Here is an 18,952-nt window from a genome sequence, read left to right as displayed (position 1 = left end):
TTGTCTGGGAAGAGTTCTGAAACCAGCCCTGTATTGTTCCTTTTCCTCATTCATGGAGGAGGTAGCATGGGACTTAGGCGTGTATTCAAGGTACATCCTGGTTCTCACAATTGTTTATCTCACTCAGGGTCACCTATAAGCCTTTAAAGAAGTCTTAAAATATAAACCTTTCTTGAGAAACAGGGCAAAGAAAACTTGCAGCATTAAAAAACTCCCATATAAATATATAACTTTGCTTTAGTACATACTAAAAAAATCTGATAGTCAGTTAAGTGTATAGCATTATGTTAGTAGGTATAAATGGGTACACAAACACAGAAAATGAGAATTCTTACCTCACCGAAGTTATAATCTCACAGGGGAGGTTGATACAGGCATATGAATCAGTTAAGCAATGATGCAAAGTCGTATATGAACAAGTGCCAAAGTTGATGGAAGAAAGAACAAATGCACAGCAGTTCATTGAAGTGGGAGATCCATGTAGGCTTGAGTGGACCTTGAGGGATGGGTACCACGAGGATTAAGGAAGGAGGTTAGGAAACAGCATGAAGGAAGGCTGAAGAGGAGCAGGAGCACTTGCGGGCCGAGGAGAACCAGGTCTAGATGGAGGAGTGGATCCCTATGGAGGCAAATGTGGAGGTAAATTTACACGCGGAGAATGATGCAATATCAGAGCAGGATATGGAGTTCGCACTTGGTCCCATGGGTGATGGGGAGCTACCGGAGATATTTGAATCATGGAATGATATCATGAAAGTACTTTGGCAACAGTGTAAGCTGGAAAAGATGGAAAAAGTATGGATTTTACACAGTGTTGGTTTGAGGTGCTTGTGCACTTTACTCAACATTAGTCTAAAAGCGAACAAAAAAATTTCTTAATGCCTGTAAATCAGTAAAGGTAAAAACACAAACGTACACAAAGATGCATATAACATGCATGTAAAGTATAGTCTCTGCTCTCTGCTTCCCAAAGAATTACTCTTCTCTGTGGTACACAATCCCCAGGAGAAGTTTTTTGAAAGTAGAGTGAATTTCTTTCATTACCTTTGTTCTTTGACTTGACTGCATGTAGGTTGAGTTGTACATTGTGTTCATTCTGTTTCTTGGTATTCCATCATCACTATATTGCAAAGGGGGAGAGGTGGGGAACTATAGTCCTTCTTGTGTAGGAATAGTCTTTGATTTTTTTTTTGAAGATTCTTCAAGGCTTCATGATCATAGATAAATTAAAACCAGAAAGAGTGGTCTCCCTTTGTCACATAATTAAAAATAGTCTTTCAAGTGACAAAGTTAAATGTTAAAGGAAATTCTAGCCACAGTCAATTCCAGAAAAATTCCTAAAGACCTTAGAAATGCAAAACCCATTTGTTGTATGCAAATGGAAAACAAGTCATCTTTTCTTAAAAAAATATGCATTTTAGAGAGAAACAAGTAAATCTAACATGGTGAGATGATTTCAACATAAAAAGGAAGTGTCCTGTAAATACCACACAGATTTAAAACTTGGTTCTAACTAGTTTTTCCTCTGTTGTAAAATATAGTTACAGAATCCTGGGAGAAAACAGAATGGGAATAATGTTACTCTTAAAAGGCTTTGATGTTCTAAAACAGATTTCCTGTTACTTTAGTACCTATAACCTGTTTTTATTACTGCTTGAAAGTTAATCTTGATTTTTATTGTCTAAATTCTAAAGTCCTTTGGGCTGTGTCGCCACATGAAATCAAAAGTAGAGGATGAAACTGGATTAATTCACATACTTGCCTCAAGTCTCTGATGGACTTTGCTTAATCAAGAAGTCAATCTCTGTATTAGACAGGGTTCTTCAGAGAAGCAGAACCAATAAGATATACTGGTACCAGGGAAACCAACAGTGTAAGTCCCAGTCTGAGTCCAAAAGCTGAGAGCCAGGAGCTTTGATGTTGGGAGGGCACAAGATGGATATCTCAGCTCAGGCAGAGAGAGCGGAATTTGCTCTTTTTCTGCCTTTTTGTTCTATTTAGGCCCTCAAGGGATTGGGTGGCAACCACCTGCATTGGTGAGGGCTATCTTCTTTACTCAGTCTATTGATTCAAATGCTAATCTCTTCTAGAAACACTCTCATGGACACACCCAGAGATGATGTTTTACCAGCTCTCTGGGCATCCCAGTCAAGTCAATACATAAAATTAACCATCACTATCTCTGTGGCCTTAGTGTGTAAGTAGCTAATTAAAATATCGCTCAAATGATGACCTTTCAGGAGAAATTTAAACACTCCTTCTGCCCCCCAAAAGCATTCAGCTTTATTCAAGTTTATATTTGGAAGTGGTAAGGAAGACATTAAAGTGAATCAATTAGTCCAATTTTAATGTACTTACTATTCTGGTAAGTGCTATTGAGACAGGAGATAGATGGGCTCCAGGCTAGGTATTTACAAGTGGCCTCCTGTTTACATTTCTTGGAGCAGGAAAAAGGTGGGCTTCAGGCTGGACACTTACAACTAGCCTCCTGTTTGCGTTTCCTGAGACAGGAGGTAGGTGGGCTCCAGGTTAAGCCTTTACAACCAGCCTTCTGTTTGCACTTCGAAATAGAAATAACAACAGAAAGAGGATAAATAGCCAGGCTTTGTCTCCTGAGGACACTTTAAGATAACAGTCACAGTCACGGCAGGAACAGAGAGGGGCTAAACCCTGTTTGAGGAAAAGATAAGAGGTCATAGATTTCCCATCCTTGGGGCAAGGGAGACATTGCACATGTGCGGAAAGGCTCCTGGGGGTCCAAAAGGAGGGGGCACTACCCCAGAATAGGTGATGGCAAGGTCCCCCTCATAGGACTCTGGGCTGGAATCCATCTTGGAAAAAAGTTGTGCACGCAAGTTGGGGAGGGCCCTAGGGCAGGTCAGGTGTGGGAAAAGAAACCAGATAATTGTCCAAAGGTAAACAAAGACCCGGAAGCACTGCCCTATATACATGATCTAACCACCTCTTTACTGCGCCCCTCCTCTTTAGGGAGGACGCCCACACCCTTCTCTCCCGGTATGCATTTCTGCCTTGCTTCAGTCTTAAATAAACAAACTGCTTCTCTGTGTGCTCTCCCACTTGTTGTGCTGTGCCTCTAATAATAAACTTGGTACCTGTTTTTACAGTCTTTGCCTCCTTGAAACATGCTTGCTTTCAAATGGGGGTAAGAGCCAGGGGAATTTTGCTTCTAGCCTCTAGCCCCTGGTGGTCTAGTGGCTAGGATTCCTGGTTTTCATCCGGGCTATCCAGGTCCAATTCCTGAGCAGGGAACTAAGATCTCTCTTCAAGCCACAAGTCACTACTGCTGCCTCTCAGAGATCACTATGAAGGAAAATGGTAGCATGCTATTAGACAACCTAAATAGGAGAAAATATATATATGTTTGGGGATTCCCTGAGGAAGTGGTATTTAAGCTGAAACTGAAAGATGGATAAGGGAAGGAAGATGAGCGAGCAGAAAAGATAGTATCCCCACAGAGGAAAGTGCTTACTGGAGGACCTAAAAAGCAAGATAAAGATGGCACAGGAAGAGAAAGAAGGACAGCCGAGTGTTGTGGGAGCTCAGAGAGTATGGTGAATGATATATTTTTTCACAATTATTCATTCTCTATCTGCCCTTGGATGCCTCTTTCCCACTGACTTTGGAACTTGGCTATATGACATTCTTTGGGAAATGAGTATTTTTCACGTATAAGTTAAAGCTTTCAATGCACTGGTATGACTTAGCTGGACCTTTTTTTCCCCCTTCTTTCTGCCTGGATAGACCAGCATGCACTGGATAGGAGCTGACTCCTTTGGCCTTCATCCCCAAACATAAAGACTGGGGTGAGGATCACATTTCTCCCACAGCCTGGACCAGAAATTTAGATGGTCACAGTTGACATGCAACGTAAGGGACAAATTACCCTGTGGGGTTATAAGCCATTGAGACCTTGGGGATTTGTTTGTTAGGCATCATTAATTCAATGAAAGCTGAATGATATTAAGGAAGGAAAACCCAGAGATATATAAAAAGGTCAGACCACGCAGGGACTTTTAGGCAATATTAAGGACTTTGCTTAATCACAAGAAGTCACTGAAGCAAGGTATTGACATAATCAGAATTTTATTAAAAATAAGAGAGAGAGAGAGAGAGAGAAGAAGAATATAAGAAACCTTTGTAGTTTACTGCACTAAGGAAGATTATCTAAAAATTTAAGTATTTAACATTGCCAGACTCTCATTTAAACACTTTACCTGTAATAGCTAATGAAATTCAAATGCATTAACCTTGGCTGAGCCAGGAATCAAACTTCAGCAATCTGGTTTCACTGCCACAGTCAGAGGGATCCAGAAGAGACAGGATGGTGGTTTGAACCAGGGCTGAGCAGAAAGATGGAGAGATTGCGATGGAAGTTGAGAGATATGCACAAAGTAGGAATATCAGGGCTTGATTTTTGTCTGTCTGTAGGAGATTTCAAAGATGGCTTCCAGATTTGTGAAATGCCTAATACACCAGGAGAGGAGGTACTGGGAGAGGGTGAGTTGGGAGAATCTTAATTCAGATTGTAAGCTGCTTAAGGGTAGAAACTATGTGTTATCAAGATTTTGCCTGTGTGTTATATAGCCTCAGGGATGACTTAGAAAATAAATGAAACATAGATCTACAAAAGTCTATTTTAAAGTATCACGGGACTTCAGTATAACATTTTCTTAGATGAAGATGAATTTTTCTTAAGGGTTTCTGTTGATAGAATTCACAAATTTCAATCAGAGAGAACATTCATGTTTGGCATGAGTATTTCTTCCACAGACTCAAGGTTAGTGCTTGTGTTGTAATTTTGCATTTCATTGTTACCTCTTTTTATTAGTGGAAAATGCTAATTCCTCAGGTGTAGCCACATGCTCTTCAGAAACTTTATTGTCATATTAGAGCAAATTTAATGTGATTCAGAGTTTTAACATAGAACAGCATTTGTATTGTAAATTCAGTAGTGAAGAAACAAGCGTTTATTCTAAGACTGCTTTGTGCCAACACTGTTTCATTTATTTATTTATTTTTGGCTGCATTGAGTCTTTGTTGCTGCATGCAGTCTTTCTCTAGTTGCGGTGTGCAGGCTTCTCATTGCAGTGGCTTCTCTTTGTTGCGGAGCACGGGCTCTAGGCACATGAGCTTCAGTAGTTGTGGCACGTGGCCTCAGTAGTTATGGCTCACAGGCTCTAGAGTGCAGGCTCAGTAGTTGTGGCGCACGGGCTTAGTTGCTCCATGGCATGTGGGATCTTCCCAAACCAGGGCTCGAACCCGTGTCCCCTGCATTGGCAGGCGGATTCTCAACCACTGCGCCACCAGGGAAGTCCCATGTGCAACACTATGTTAACAGGTTATAACAAGGTTATTTCATTTAGTCCTCACAGCTGTTCTGTCACAAATTATAAGTGTTTTTGCCTTGGCTACAGTTTCTTCCTATTGCATTACATTTCTGGATTTTAACAGTAATTAATTGTATTTTTTTTTTGAGAAGTCTTTAGTATTTTGTAGCATTTATTATTAAGCATGAATAGTAACTAAAAACTTTCCTTAAATGCATAAATATTAATACAACTACTCTATGCCACACTCCTTTAAAGGAGTCCATTAAGAAAGCTGGTGTCTTTCAGAATCAGCACTGCCAAGTTACACCTTACATTGCAGGGCTCAAGAGACTTGCTGTTCTTACTTTTTAATGACACATACAATCCCTTTGTCTGTCTCTTTCCCCTTCTTGGCTGGAGTTAGGGTCACCTAATTGTCTTCTGCTGAGACACTTAAGCACAGTCTTCAAGCAACATAAGGGCTGTGCACAGAAAGCCAGAACCATGGTGCAGTCAGGCCGAAAGGAAATGGAGAATGGAGTAAGATTGATGTAGGAATGTCAGGAAAGAGATACAGTAAGTCCCCTACATACGAACCTTTGAAAGTTGTAAACTTTCAAAGATGCGAACGTGAATTCCATCATCAGGCATGAGTGAAATTGCAGCTTGCCCTCCGTCTCCTGTCTCCTATTGCTGATGATACTTCAGCTCTACCACCTCCCACCTCCTCTCCCTCCTCCAGTCAGTAAGTCTTCTTGCCTGTTCACTCGATGCCAGCTCCTGTATGCCAGCTGTTGTACTGTACTGCTGTACTATTCAAGGTACTGTACGGTAAGATTAAAAATGTTTTCTTTATTTGTGGTGTTTGTTTTTTATGTATTATTTGTGTGAAAAGTATTATAAACCTATTACAGTACAGTACTATATAGCTGATTGTGTTAGTTGGGTACCTAGGCTAACTTTGTTGGACTTAAGAACAAATTGGACTTACAAATGCACTCTCAGACGGAACTCATTCATATGTAGGGGACTTACTGTAGTGATTTGTGTAACCTCTTCTGTCTGAGGAAACTATGTGTGGCTAAGGTGACATATAAAATGTCCAACAACCAGTGTGGTCTAGTTACCTACAATCAGAACAGATGCATCACAAATTAGAACAGAAATCAATCACCAATCACCAAAAAGATATCAATCACAAATAGTCTTTAGGGCCTGCAGGTAACTTCTAGCTGAACATCAGTCTTGGCAGTAATTTTCTAAGTGTGGTGAGCATGAGTTATTGTTTTTTTTTTAGATTTTTTTATTTAATTTTAATTTAATTTAATTTAATTTTTTTGGCCACCCATGTGGCATGTGTGATCTTAGTTTCCCTACCAGGGATCGAACCTGTGACCCCTGCATTGGAAGCATGGAGTCTTAACCACTGGACTGCTAGGGAAGTCCCGAGCATGAATTTTAAGAAGGCTTGGGCTGCCTGTACTATATAAAATTATGTACTTATTTGTCTCTATAATAGGAAGTAATTGATTTGAAAAGGAATACAGTGGTATGTTTTAACAGTCAAATGTTTTACCCTCAATAAAGGTATTTATTAATAAAAATTAATATTTGCATTATCCCAGGAACTTGTGTGTATTGATTTAGTACCCTGTGATTTATAAAGCACTTCCAAGTCTGCAGTCTTATAAGACTCCTGAGAGGTGGATGGAGAAGGTGGGAGATGAATAGAGAAGTTAAATATTTGTCCAAGACCAGATGGCTAATATGAAGAGTAGTCATAATGAGACATGACTTTTAGAAAGATGTGCAATTGTGAAAATTAACTATTGTATTTCTTATAAAAACATTGAATGGCTTCTGAACTGCCTAAGGAAGCTCAAAATTATACTGAAAATAAGTAGTAACTAATTTTTTTCTTGGGAAATAGTGAAATAAGGTAAGTTCTGACATTGTTGTGTTTGTGCTGATGAAAATAAATAGAAGAGCACATATTTGTTAGCCTCTCAAGACAATTGATCTTAATTCTGTGAAAAATCTATTTCTATCCATTATCCAGCTGTTGATTTCTAAATACCATTCTCCAGTAAAATGATCCAGGTATCCTTGGAGAAATCACCTATTCTAGAGCTGAGACAGAAAAAATACAAGATCAGTCTGGGCCATTTCACAGTGCCAGAAAGAAAAGAATTGGGGGAAAAAACTCAGAAAACAACAACAATAAGAAAAACAAAAAACAGAAACAACAGGATGGGGGCATGTTCAAGGGACACCAGGAACCAATCTGAAAGCGTTCCTAATGGCCAAAGCTGGAACAATTCAAGAAACAGAAGTAGAACTAGATTATAATATAAAATAGAAAATAATATCCACAAGTCCATATTAAATAACCCATCATTGAATAAATAAATTACAACAAAAAGACAAATCTTCCTTACCTAAAAATTCCAAATAATATATGTGCATAATCCTCTCTCCAGGAGAAGGAATTTACCACCCCTTCCCCGGTTTGAGTGTGGGCTAGAGTTAGTGGCTTACTTCCAAAGAACAGTGTATGAAAAGGGGGAAAATAGTAACTTTACAGTGAAGAAAACTGGCAAACACCATTTTAATCAAGTGATCAGGGTTAACCTCACTGGTGTTAAGCCATGTTCATATCATGGACCCCCCAATACGTTTTGATAAAAAAGCACTTTATCTTTGATTAAATCTTTCCAAAAACTTATAATCTCAGTCTAATTATGAGAAAAACATTATACAGACCCAAACTGAACTGCATTCTATAAAATATCTGACAGAATTCCTCAAAACTGTTGAGGTCATGAAAAACAAAGATCAAGAATCTGTCGTAGATCACAGGACCCTAATTTGAGACATGACAAATAAATGTATTATTGGATCCTAGACTGGATCAGAACTGGAACAGAACTTGGACATTAAGGGAAAAACTGGTGAAACCTGTATACATTCTGAAGTTTAGGTAATAATTTAAAAAATGTAAAAATGTTGGTTTCTTAGTTTTGCCAAATGTGCCATGGTAAAATAAGGTGATACATTAGGGGAAACTGAAACCCGGGCGTATGGGAACTCTGTGCTATCTTTGCAACCCTTCCATAAATCTAAAATTATTCCAAAATAAAAAAGCTTATTGAAAATAAACTACTCAGAACGTCCTTGTGTACACGTGGGTCTACGTATGTGTCTGTATATGTAGGTACGCATAAATGTCAATCAGTAGAGCTGAGCACTTTACTGACAATTCTATAATATTGAGTAATAGTGACAACTATTTTTATCTTAGCGCTTGTATTACACTTGGGCTATTTTTGGTATGTGTTCATAAGCCAACATGGCATGGCTTGTGTGTGCATGCTGTCATGCTCACACATATCTTTACATATGTTTATTTTCATTCAGCTCTGAAATGAAAGTGTGGAAAATGACCAATTTTTTGAACATTAAGGAACCTTCTATCCAGGGACAAGAGCCAATGGGCAGCCAGAGCACATACTTGCTTTTATTTACTGTGATGATTAAAGGGATTCATTTTTCTAAAAGATCAGCCTCTGTATCCAGTGCTCATTCTGGTGGGAATCAAAAGTCTTCTGGGAGTCATAATGGATAGGACAGGATTACTGTCTTTCAGCAGCAGTGAAGCATCAGATCAAAGTTTTTACACTCCTCTAGAGCCCTCAAACCTCATCCAGTTTTGTCTCTGGTGATGGTCAAATAGTGAAGTCATTATAATGGCAAAGAGTATCTCTTGCTCAATGTAAAATAGCTTGGCATGTATCACTTTTCTGTAGTGATGTTAATGGGATGAATAAAAAAAAATTGTGAAAGTAGAACCGGCTATTTAGTGAAATAAGAAGAGAAATGTGGAAGACCAGTATTTTCTGCACAGCTTTGTTGTTCAAATTCAATTTGGTATCCTTGGAGGCAAGAGCAAGAAAGATGTACAGGTTTTCCCTGCTATCTGAAAGTAGAGCATTCCTATAAAGCCTTTTTGTAAGCTGAGAAGGCATAAAGTGAAGAAGCAATTACCTTAACATACATCTTGCTAATGGACACACAGAATAAATCAAGATAAAGCACAGATGCTCACAGACACAGTTCAAAGCTCTGGCGGCTTGATGCTTGAGATGCTGTATGTATTGATGGCTCCAGGGGAAGGAGCTTGGCGGTACCATTCTGGCTACTGGGCTGTGTGCGGCTCAGTGCAGAGCAAACGATGAATGTGATTTTCCCTTTTCACCTTTTTTTTTTTTTGGTTTTACTTGTTTATTACTTTTATTATTTTTTTTAACGTTTTTATTGGAGTATAATTGCTTTACAATGGTGTGTTAGTTTCTGCTTTATAACAAAGTGAATCAGTTATACATATACATATGTTCCCATATCTCTTCCCTCTTGCATCTCCCTCCCTCCCACCCTCCCTATCCCACCCCTCTAGCTGGTCACAAAGCACCGAGCTGATCTCCCTGTGCTATGCGGCTGCTTCCCACTAGCTAGCTATTTTACATTTGGTAGTGTATATATGTCCATGCCACTCTCTCACTTTGTCCCAGCTTACCCTTCCCCTTCCCCATGTCCTCAAGTCCATTCTCTAGTAGGTCTGCATCTTTATTCCCATCTTGCCCCTAGGTTCTTCATGACCATTTTTTTTTTTTTTTAGATTCCATATATATGTGTTAGCATATGGTATTTGTTTTTCTCTTTCTAACTTACTTCACTCTGTATGACAGAATCTAGGTCCACCCACCTCACTATAAATAACTCCATTTCGTTTCTTTTTATGGCTGAGTAATATTCCATTGTATATATGTGCCACATCTTCTTTATCCATTCATCTGTCGATGGACACTTAGGTTGCTTCCACAGCCACTATGAAGAACAGTATGGAGGTTCCTTAAAAAACTAAAAATAGAACTACCTTTTCACCTTTTTAAGTAAAAGTGAAAATCCTCTTCGGATTTCTTTTGGTTAGTGAAAACAGGCGCCACTGTAGGTTTTCATAAAAGTGAAGGGGCATAAAGCAAACTTTTGAAAACTGAAGGATACCTGTATTCATTCCTTAATGTTGAACTTATCAGTTTGGTTTTTTTTTTAACATTTATTTATTTTCCTTTTTTTTTTTTTTGGCTGCGTTTTTTTGTCTTAGCTGAAGCACATGGGACCTTTGTTGAGGCATGCGGGATCTTTTCATTACAGCACATGGTCCACTCGGGCTTCTCTCTGGTTGTGGCATGCAGGATTTCTCTCTCCCTAGTTATGGTGTGTGGGCTTAGTTATCCCCTGGCATGTGGGATCATAATTCCCCAACCAGGGATCGAACCCACGTCCCCTGCATTGGAAGGCAGATTTTTTACTTCTGAACCACCAGGGAAGTCCCTATCAGTTTATTAATAGCATCATCAGTGCAGGGCTTTTATAGCTCTACACTAAACTGGCCTGATATGAGGAAGCTATTCATCCATTTTTCATGTATAAATAATTTCCAAATGACTTAATCTTTTGGTTTATATTCCCAGATTTTCTCAGTCAATTCCCCTGTCTTTCAGGCTGTGTTCCTAATATGCCAAATAAAATAGTAAATTCAGTGAAAAAAAAACACCAAAACTCCAACATATTCATCCTGTTGTTGGGTGTTGTTTTGACAATATGACTTGATGGATGATGGGTCTTATTCCAATCTGAGTAGTTGTGTAGACATAGCCTCTTATCCTGCCAAAAGACAGTTTGGGGAATTTTTTCTTGACTCAAATGATTTGCCAGTATCTGCAATGTAGATATAGACAACATCTTCATAATGCCAGGCTTCTAGATAACGATGGAAAAATCCTCTCTAAGCATCCTAGAATTTGGAAATATCCTGACAGTAAGTTGCCTTTTTTCACTTTATATTCAATAATTTTGTATTGATTAAATGTTCACACATATTTATGTAAACTTTTAGGCAAAATAAAACTGTGAAATAAACTTACTTTCTTAAAATGGAATAACCAATGTTTTTAATATATAGAAATTAAAGTATTAAAATCCATCATCACATCTAAAATACTTTTCAAGTGGTAAATCTATCCCTAAACCATGAAAGGATGTATTCCTAATTGTGAATTACTAGGTCTAAATAGGTTACTAACAAAAATATTAAGATTAGTAGCTTTTGATTTCTGGTTTTACATATTTTTACATATTTCCTCAAATTTTACAGTATTTTACATATTTGCTCAGAAAATTATAAAATCAAATACAATAAGATCTCTTCATTTTTTTAAGAAAAACTATTATTTGGTAAGAAATACCTTCTCTGAAGAATATTAACTTATTTCCTGAGGATATGTGAGGCAGTTCTTAGTGCTTTTTTCATTTCCTCCTGTTGGGCTATGGGCTTTCAAACCTGATCCTTGACCCTTGAAATTGAAAACTGTTTCTTATCCACGTTGCCTGAACTTAGTACCTGCTGAGATTTGTGGGACAATGTTTTAGTGAGGAAACTATGCACAGGTTGGGGTCTTTGACACAGAACTCTGGGGAAAGTGCCCACTCTCCTTAGCTGAGTGGAACAACAGCAATAAACCTTTGGGGGTAAGAATAATGGAGAAGGGATAGAATGGAAATTTCCAAGACTTTGCTAGCAATAAAATGTTTTAACAAGGACGTTTTCCAGAGTTATCTGATTCTTGGGTGTAATAAATCCTCTGCTAGGAGTCTGTGGAAAATGGTCTACAGTAGTAAGGGTTTGCGTTAATGGGTTCTGGAACAGAGGCGACAAAATGTTCTCTCTTTCTGTCTCTCTCTCTCTTTTTTGTTTGTCCCAAGTGTAATCTTTGGTCCTAATTCCTGCTCCCAACTTCACCTCTGAGTCTGTTTTGAGAGTGGGCTTAGTGAAAAATGTAATTTTTTTTTGGCTTGCCTTTTTGTCAGGTAGAGAGATCTTAAGGTGAATAATTTTTGGGCAGTTTCACTTGAGCAAGGTAATGTTTCTTTCACTTTTTTCAGGTATTATTCTTTACTACCTCAAAATCCATTGTGATTCTTTTTCTAGAAATTGTTTTTCAAAAATAAAAAGAGATCATGCCAAGAATCTTGTAAAGTCATGTCTGAGGAATTCAAAGGCAAGTGTCTTGATTCCAGCTCCTTGGGAATATGAGTAAGAGGAAGAAAAAAGAATGAGTCAATTCTGCTACCCAAATACTGAAAACTACTGAATATTTTGCAAAACAGCAAACGTCATTAAAATTTCTGAGAATATGTAATAGAATTTACATGCTCTGGTTTTCAAAGTAATATGCATTCATTATATTTATTTAGAAAATAAAGGATAAGAAAAAGAAGAAACTATTCAATCAAAACCTCACAGAGATAAAAAATATTAATATGTTAGACCTTTAAAAAACTTTTTTTCCATGAAATTCTTTAATAGTTTCTTAATTTTTTTTTTCTTTTAGAAAATCTTTTGGTTTCTTTTGGACATTTTGTTAATTTTTTTTTCACAAAATTCTTTCCATACTTAAATCTTTAAAATCCTAGAAGAAAAATAACCTTAAGGTAATTTTATGTATTTTACTTTTTAAAAGTAAATCAAATGCTCTTTTTTTTTCTTTTTGTACAGTTATCTTTGGTTTAGTGCTTCTTTGTGAGTGATACTTGATTTATTTCTCTTAAAGGTCAACTTCTTAAGAAGGAAGTCTACCTAAATTTTTCTAAATCATGCTATTTCTTTAGACATAGGATTTTAAATCTCAACCCAATCTTTATAATCTCAACCCAATCTTTATAATAAACTCACAGTTAAGAAGTCAAGATTCTGTGGCATTTGTCTTTTTAAAAGGGAGACAATGATGGATCAAGTTAACACTGATTAAAATAAAATGGGAACTCTTTGAATTCTGCACATTCTTAGTCAAGATTATTCCATGGGCTTCAGTATGTTTTGTAAAATCATTCTGAATCTTAGACTTAGTTGGAGTTTTTATCATCAATATGAAGAATCATTGATTGAAGACATCTACTCACTTTTCTCTTGGGTAAGGGGAGGGGCAAAGTGCTCTTGAGTCCAGTGTTTTGGTCCAGTTATCAGTTTTTTCAGTGACCACATATTGAACTTCTAATTGCAGCCAACTCTCTCAAAATAGTTGTTTTGGGTTACAAAGGGAAATAAAATGAGGGTACATGAGTCATTCTACATTCTTTCAAATGACTAGCACAACAATTTTCCTAAGGAAGGGCAGTAGGGTCATGTTCATCTTGAAAGGATACACCTTAAATAATTGAATAATACAGTGAAACTACAATAAAAGACGATGCAGACATTTCCATTTAAACAGGGATTCTACCTGTGTCCTCTTTTATAGCTAAGATCCACCAGCCAAGTAGCAGAAGTTCTGGAGTTTACTGGACACCCCTGAGAAATACAGCTGTCATCAACAGCTTGAGGCTTCTGTACCTGAAATACAGCTGCTAGCTGTCATCTAGAAGCAGGAGTTTTTAGGGTGGAATTAGGTGAAAGAAGACAGTGCTTATGAAGAGGGCCAGAAAGAGGTTCCCCTTGAAAAAGATGTGAAAAATTTGGGTCCAGGAGTAATCAGATTTATTGGAAATGCTTTATTGAGGAGCCTGGTGAACCAAGCCAGAGCCTGCCCCCTTCAAGTCTCTGAAGAACTAGCCCTTAAGGGAGAGACAATCTTGAGCTCAAGAAGTTCTCTTTCTACACAGGCTCAAAATATGCTGTGCAGGGCAGCCAAAGGGTAGCTTCATATTAATAATTATCAGCCTCAGCTGATGTTGTTACTTATGTGAATTATAATTGGATATAGCAATTACAAAAGAGCAATAAAATTTCAGAGTCATGAATTGATTAGAAAAAAGAAGTAAAAAAAACAAAATAATGAAACCCATTTTATATTGTTTCCGTAAAAAAGAAATGCAATCAAAAGAAAGGAAGTGTGGTTGAAAAGTGCCTTGTTTAAGTATATACAGACTAGGTGTTTCCTATATTAGATGAAAATAGGTGTATATTCCACTTTCTATTACCCGAGAAAAATCAGACACATCTTTTCCCATAGAAAGAAAAGGTTAGACAATGGGATAGGTCAAAACCCATAGTATTATAAATTAGATTTTTATTTTGATATCAGTAATTTTTTTAAAAGGAAAAGGGAGAGCAATAAAGCTGATCTTTTCTCCTACGTATGAAATAAGGTTTCCCGTACTATTCGGCATAGCTTTGAAAAGTTGAAAACTTTTTGTTTTTAAATATACTTGGCAAAATTCTGCTCAAACCTAATAATAATAAGAAACCATCTTTTTTCCTACTGGACAGCTGTTAGCCATTAAAGTAATAGACTTTGAACTTTAATCTTTAAATCATGTGCAAATATTTATATATCTGCAAATTAGGAAAAATATTTTCCCAACACTGCTTAACAAAAACGTTTAATCTCTGCGTTATTCTTATATTATTGTAATATTTCAGGTGTCTCTTAAGAGACAGTTTAAGCTTCCAGCTTACAGTAATATTAACTGTGTCCAGCCAAAATCTGAAGTAGCTTAGTGGCTACTGATTACTTAGTCAAAGCTGAATACTATGCATTTAACTGTTCATCTATTAGGGCATGTTCTTATTATAGCTTCATTTATTACCAAGTAATTATGAAATATTATATCATCAATTGAAAAAAAGGGCATTTTAACTTGAAATAGGAATTTTTAAATCACCTAATAATCTTGATTCCACAAGACAGTCAAGAGAGATGGCCCATTAGAATTACATTTTGTATCACGCAGTGCTTAGGGTCTATCACTTTACTCATTTATTACACATTCTGGAGTGTCCACAAGAGGCCAGACACTAGGTTAAGAGGTAAGCTTACAGAGAAAACATGAAATAGTCCTTGTCCCTAAGCAATTGAGAATAAATTATAGTAATATTGTATTATAAGTGCTATAATAAGTGTCTGCAGAGGACATCATTGGAATAAAGTAGGAGTCAGAACAAGGGTATTTGGTGCTACCTGGGTATAGAGGTAAGGACACAAGTCTAAGAAAAGGTGACATAATCTGATATTTTAAATCTGAGTGTAACAATTTGTTATGGCTAAAGGTCAAACTGAAGTTAATCTTCTCCATGCTGGAAGAGGCATTTACACGTGTGTTTTGTGTAGATCTGGGTGCTTGTCCTCTAGACTCACTCTCCTCATTGATAAGTCTTCCTGCTTACCTTTGATCATATAGTTACCTAATTTCAAAATTGACAGGCCTCTTATTCGTCATCTATCCCAATGGTTCTCGAATTTGTTGTACATCAGGATTACCTGGACGGATTGTTAAAACATAGATTGCTGGGCCCTACCCAGTGTTTTTGACTCAGTAGGTCTGGGGTGGAGATCGGCAATTTGCATTTTTACGTTCCCAGATGACGCAGATGCTGCTAAGCCATAGACCATACTTGTCCTATTATCAGAATCATCTGAGAATGTTTTAAAAATACATGGGGTCCATTTCTAGAGATTCAAATTTAGTCGAACTTGGGTGAGAACGAGGAATCTGTGCTTTTAGTATATCTCTCCAGTTGACTCCGATCATCAATGAAGTTTGGGATCTACTGACACAGTCCAGTTCTCTCATTTTACAAATGATAAAATTGAGATGTTGAAAAGTAATGACAATTCACCAAAACATACACAATTAACAAGGATCAGAGAAAACTCTTGTCCCACTATACCTCCATTTCCTTTCCCTTCAAGAAATCATAATGAGACTTTGTTCTTTACTGAATCAAGTCAATACTCTTATTGTAATATTCAGTGATTTCCAAAATCTCTTCCTTTTAACTTATGGTCCCAATAGTTAGTCTTGGATACAATTAGGCTGGCCCCAAATCAATGAGCAGGAAAAAAGTATCTACTATATTCTATGGGAGGGGTTGGGGTGGGCTCAGATTAGAATATAACTCAGTCCCCTCTTTCAAGGAAATTCCAGATAAGTAGCAGACACCACATTCCCAAATACACACCCTTGCATAATGGTAATAAAAGACAGATTTATAGTAAATACTATTGAAGAAGTACAATATACCAGAAGAGCCTCAGCATGATGAAACAAATATTTATATAGATCTACTTGCCAGACACTATGCCAGCTTCTTAGGGTTGCAAAAATTGTTAAGGCTTAGTTTTCTACCAAATGAAATCATAATAAAACTAGGCAAAACACAATTGACTCTATACTGAAACATAGTTAAACTATAAAAATGGCATGAGTAAAATGCTATCAGAAAATAGAAGTGGGAGTGATTAATTCAGCTGAAATATGTGGAAATGTCCACAGAAAGGGTTATAGAAAAGGCATTTATAAGTTTTGTTTAGATTTGGGTACTTTTCCTTTAGTTTCTCCTCTTGATTCATTTTTACTTGGCCAGGTGAAGGAGAGGGCAGAGCAAAAGCACAAAGGTGAACTTGTAACATGGATTTTTTCAAAAATAGGTAATGGACAGAGAAGGCTAGCACACAAAGCATGTGGACACAGAATAATATTCATGAAGGTGAATTTAAGCTAGGCATTGAAAGATGCATAGAATTTGGTAAATAATACTAATTTTTGCACACATTAATTATATTATTTTTTTAGAATTCGTCCCCATTTATTTCCAAACTACCAAAAGTTTTACCCATTCCCCAGGTTCAAATCAAGGCCCTTAAAAGTTACTACTTTGGTGCTTGTGAACCCTTTCTGAGAATCACAGTTACCTCTGATGTTTAAAAAAAATACAGAAGGTCTGGCTCCACTTGAGAGGTTTTGATCCTGAAGATTTCAATTCAGGGTGCCTGATGGTTGAACCCTGGTATTTCTAGTAGGTAGTTTTTTTAGCTAATTTTTATCTGAACCACTGGCTTACCGAATGCCAAAACCTAAGATGGGTTCAGTGGATAATTGCTAAACTGAATGTTTCTCTGCAATCTAAATGCTTAGATAAGTTCTCTTCACAATTTTATTATCTTTGTCCCAGGAAGATAGTTTTAAAGTATATACCCTGAGATCCTAAGAGGTCAAATCAGGGACGAATAAGCTACGCAAATATTTTGGGAATAAGGAAACTCAATATGTCGATTTATCTGCTCATGTCCACACACATGCTTCCGTAAAGAAATACCATCCCGCTGGACTAGTTTGTTCTGTAACCAAACAAAGATTCTAAATGTACACGAATTTAAAGTCAAGAATATTCATACTTAACTCTAAAATGAATTTTAATTCACTATCCAAATTGAACCAAATTGTTCAAATTGCATAAGTGTTACAGACAACCTCAGGAAATAAAAATGTCTAATTGATCCCTATTGGATATTGAAGAATTAGTCATCACTGAGTAGTGCTGCATTTCTAGAGTCTGCTTTCGATGCTCACTCCCATTAGTCATAGAGCCTTGTGTGGGTGGATATATTGTGGTTAGAGCAGTTGCTGATGACTTGTTTTTCTTAGACCATTTAGTAAGCATTTTTATTGAATAAGGTTTGAATTATTTGTATGTCCTCACAGGTCATAGTGAATGTGTCGCTTCAAAATACAAATAAAATATTTTTAATTTCTGAGACATGATGTTCTGAAGAGTCAAATCCCATAGCTGTCCATTTAATTAGCTCTTGCTGGATTGGGATTTTATTATTAGGCATTCCATTAGCTCAATACTCAAGGTCAGTGTTGTTAGGACTAAAAAAATGTGTTTTCTCACGGACAAAGGATGTGACCTTGGAGGGCAAAGCAAAGATATTTAACATATGATGACATTGTAAAATATTTTATAATTTTTTTCTGAGTACTACAGATACTATACTCTCCCCCTTCCAGTCCCTCAATGAGAGAAAATTTGAGCATATATGATACATAAGGACTTACATTTTGAGATTTATTTAAAAATAGTAAAAAAAATGCTATTCCAAAGTATAGTATTTGTAAGCTGTATCATACGTGATATCATTTCTTCTCTCTTCATAGTATGTAACTTTTCATCTGTGTGAAAAACTTATGTACATCAGGTATAATATTTCAATATCATGTTTTTAAAAATGAGATTTAGTATGGCATTTACATTTTAAAATCAACATGGGTACAAATTAGTAGAACCTAAGGTATTTTATAAAGTGACAGTAAAATAGGCAATATTGTTGCATGTAAACTTTAAATACTACTTGATATGTGTGTGGTGATGAGGACTGAAAAATAAAGGAAGAAGCCTGTTCTGACCCAGTGCAGGTAATTTATTAGGAACAGCTAATTTGATATTTATCACCACTTTAAAGTAGATATTATTACATTACAAATGAAGAACTTGAAGTGAAGAGTTTAAGTAGTTTAACTCATAGTTGAATAAGTGGCAGAACTGATATTTGAACCTAGGTGATCTACTCCAGGATTTCTGATCTTAATCACTGCACTATACTGAGAGAAGAATTTGCATATATAACATTTAACATTATGATTCATGCTGGGAAGAAAGCCCCTTAAAAGGTGAAAGAGAAAAATTCAGCAGCTATGTAACACACAAATTATTTTTATACTCTGCCTGATATATAAGAAACTTCATTTGCTGAAGTAGAAAAAAAATGTTTAAAAACTTGAAA

The 18,952-nt window shown here is 36.7% G+C and overlaps 1 pseudogene; it reads left to right on the top strand.

Moving 5' to 3' along the window:
- The first annotated feature begins 603 nt into the window (after positions 1-603).
- The window catches only part of LOC103016455 (nucleolin-like), an 89,113-nt pseudogene continuing 70,764 nt past the window's right edge, over positions 604-18,952 (top strand).

This window comes from Balaenoptera acutorostrata, chromosome 14 (genome assembly GCF_949987535.1).
Source record: "Balaenoptera acutorostrata chromosome 14, mBalAcu1.1, whole genome shotgun sequence".
NCBI lineage: Eukaryota > Metazoa > Chordata > Mammalia > Artiodactyla > Balaenopteridae > Balaenoptera > Balaenoptera acutorostrata.
This window is presented reverse-complemented; position numbering and strand designations above follow the sequence as displayed.